This window comes from Arachis ipaensis, chromosome B10 (genome assembly GCF_000816755.2).
Source record: "Arachis ipaensis cultivar K30076 chromosome B10, Araip1.1, whole genome shotgun sequence".
Lineage (NCBI taxonomy): Eukaryota > Viridiplantae > Streptophyta > Magnoliopsida > Fabales > Fabaceae > Arachis > Arachis ipaensis.
This window is the reverse complement of record NC_029794.2, coordinates 13,392,802-13,396,495: the sequence shown is the minus strand read 5'-3', so window position 1 is coordinate 13,396,495 and position 3,694 is coordinate 13,392,802.

The window sequence follows — 3,694 nt, the reverse complement described above, 5'->3', positions numbered from 1 at the left end:
CACACATAAATTGATTATTATATTTTAGATTGTTTTAAAAAACAATTATAAAAATAAATAATTATTGAAATAAGTTTGATTTCTTACCATTTCTAAACATATCCTAGATCTATTTTAGCTGAAAGGACTAATTCAGAGAAGGAAAAAGCTGAAAAATTACTGTGACTCATCTAAGGTCATAGATTTATTTAAGGAAAAAACGGATAAAAATGGTTTAGTGATGTAAAATTTTATTAATATGTATGAGATTTTAAATTTCACTTTTATTTTTACTAATGTATCTAAAAAAATTTTATGTAAATTTATTTGAAACCAATATACTTCTAATTATTTCTGTAGTCTATGACTCTCTGTATGTAATCTAATTATATGTATACTTATATTTATTATATTGGGTTTGCTATCCTGTGTCCTAAGGACATCAGTTAAGCATATTAAAAAAAATGTTTTAATGCTTTTGATATATTTAATGTATTCAAAATGTAAACAAGTTTACAATAATAAAAACAAGTTAATGGGTCGTGTATCATGTATGAAACAGATATATTTAATGCTTTTGATATATTTTTAAGCAATAGTTAATGGGCCGTATACCATGTATGAAGCGGGTCTTATAAGTGATTTATTTGTTTGGTTCATAAAAAAGGTGTTTACGGCAGTACCGGTGAGAATTTGTGTGGGCTGGAAAAAGAAACTATATGTTGCCACAACTCGCTTCTCACAATCTTTTATGATAATATTGCGAGCACGTACATACCTATCCACATTTTTAACTTAAACACCCTTTCATTCCTCCAAATACTTTTTTTTTTCCGCGGAGAGAATTATCAATTCCTTAGTCCATGCTCCAAACAACGTCACTTCTTATTTCCAGTTAAAAAAAAAAACGTCACTTCCTATTAAAATTTTACAACTCTACCCCGCAATTTTCGTTCTACATTGCCATGCAAATTATGTATCTAACAAGAGAGAAGCAAATTATGCTTATATAAAATTATTAATTTTATTTGAATTATTACATCTCTAAAATATACAATTAATATCCGTTGATTAATTATATTAACTAATGAACATACAAATTAGATATTGTACGTAAAATATTTATCTGCAAGAGGTATTTTAAATTTAGAATGTATAATTTTATCATTTAGTAGAAGAAGTGACGCTATTTTACTAGAAGTCATATTAAGCACTATTTTACCTTTTGACCTAACTTTTGATGACATCAAGTTATAACGAAACGTTTTACCACGACCACCGTGACCATAAAGGGGAAACAAAAATCCTTTCTCAAATTCGTTCATAGCCCTCATAACTCTGTTACAAGATTCTTTTTGCTCCATAGTCATTGCACGCAAGATCGATGATGTTAAGGTCTCTAAGGTCTCCATAGTTACTACCAGAAAAGATTGATATCGGAGAATATTCTTACAAGCTCATTCTATAAGAATGCATAATATCTTCTATGTCTAATAATACAAAATTCTTGGTGTTTTCATAAGACAAAATTAAATCTATCACAGTTTAAAAAAGTTAGTTCAACAAACTATCTCTAGCCACAAAATATTCTTTAAAGTTATAAAATGCATAAATAAGATAATAAGATTATACCATTCATGTTCAAATGCGTTCGACATCTATGTAGAATATCATTTGAAAGTTGCGACCAACAATTCTCCCAAACGAAAGTCAGGTCTTGAAAGATTGTTTGATACCAGTAAAATTACAAAAAATCTCTTCATAAATAATGCAAATGCCTAAGTACATGCTTCATTTAAGACATCTATAAATTTCTTATCATCTTGCAACAACTCAAAAGCAAAGTAGGCATTTTTAAAAGTGTCATAAGTTACACCATTTAGGTAGCGTTTATTTTGAGGTACTAAGATTGAGACTGGGAGACTGAAACTCAGTATCATGTTTGTTGGCTAGAGACTGGAACTAAAATTTTAGTCTCGAGACATAAAATTTTAGCCCCTTCGATACCTCCAAAAAGTGGGGACAAATGGGACTAAAATTTTTAGGAACGGAGATCGAAATTTACATAATAATTTTTTCCTAAAATACTCTCATTCCAAATTGTTAATTCCAAGTTTATCTTTTTGCAAAATCAAATTAGGACTCATCTTCTCAGACCAAATACAAGAATCGAAGATACCCAGTTGGAGCTGCTGCTCCATCGCCACCGCCAGGACCACCATCTTCTCGTCGTCGTAGTAGCCACCGTGATCGAGGTGAGTCGCCGAGGAGGGAGGAAGGGAGGGAGGGAGGGAGAGAGAGAGAGAGAACAACGAACAGAGAGAGGAGAGGTTGTTTCCACGTTGACGAGCTTCTATCCTCGCTGTTCGTGCTAACTGGCGTCGGCATCGTCGCTGGATTTGCTTAGGGAGAGCTTGAGAGAGAGAGCTCGACGAGCGTGACAGAGGAGGAGGGAGAAGTTGTTGTTGTCACCGAAAAACATTATAGTGTTTGCGTCTCCTTACTCAGCCACCACCTTTTCGCTCTTGTCCCTGAACCTACTTTGTCTATGTTTTATTTAGTTCTCTACCTTTGCCATACCTTTGCTCGCTAGAACCTCTGTCGATGCTATTGTGCTGCCGTCCTCAACCCTGTTCCAGTGCGGTTTTCAGGGGTATTCAAGTAATTTATTACATTTTAGTCTCTACTTTTATCTTAAACTTGAGACATAACTTAATCTTATATACTTTTTCATCAAACACAATACTAGAACTTATTTCAAATTCTGTCTTTCAATTTTTGTCTCTCAATCTCATTCTCGCTTCCAAATGTTATATTAGTATCCTTATGTCTTCAAAGCCAATGCAATTTCTTATGTCTTCTATTTTCAAAACAAATAATTATAATTATGCATGATTGATTTGTAAAATAAAAAATTTATGATAATTTTTTTAAAATGATAATTTCATTTTCACATCATTATTTGTTAATAATTTTATGTAGTATATGATTGATCTGTTTTAAAATAAGAAATAATATTATTGCCTCTTTGCCAGCTGCGTAACAGCTGGGGAGAAGGAAACTTCCTGGAAGGAGGCCCTCTCCTATGGGGCCCACTTTTCTGACAAGGTATATAAGGGGAGGGTCCGACCCTCCCCTCAAGGTACGTCACATATATCACCTTATCCACTTTTTGCCTGCACACCTGACTGACTAGAGTGTCGGAGTGTCTTTGCGGGTGACACCCCCTTCACACCAAGATCTCGGAACGTCGGATGCTCCGGCTCCAACCCGCCGACCAAGAATCAGGCGACACCCCATCTTACCAACCGAAGTACCACCCCGAACCGTCCGGTACCCGAGCTACCGTACATTGGCGCCGTCTGTGGGAAAAAATCGCCTAAATGGACATCGTATAAGGTCCTGAACGAATGCCCGTGGGGCAGAGACCGTGGGGGGAGGGGGGCTTCCGTGGTTTCCTCCTGGGAACGCACGAGGTCCCCTCCACGATGACCCGAGCCGTCTTCACGATCTCAAGAGAGACGCCCCTTCGGGGGAACAGGCAGCAATAGTGCCAGAATAATGCAGAAATTACGTCATAGGATGCAGAACCTAGAACACCAGCTGGCTGATCAGGAACATCGCCAGAGGACTTCTGAACCGAGCCCTTCCCGATCTAACGAGGCGCATGGAAGAACTCCCCAGAGAAGTCATTCCCGGCGCACGCCCAACCCGA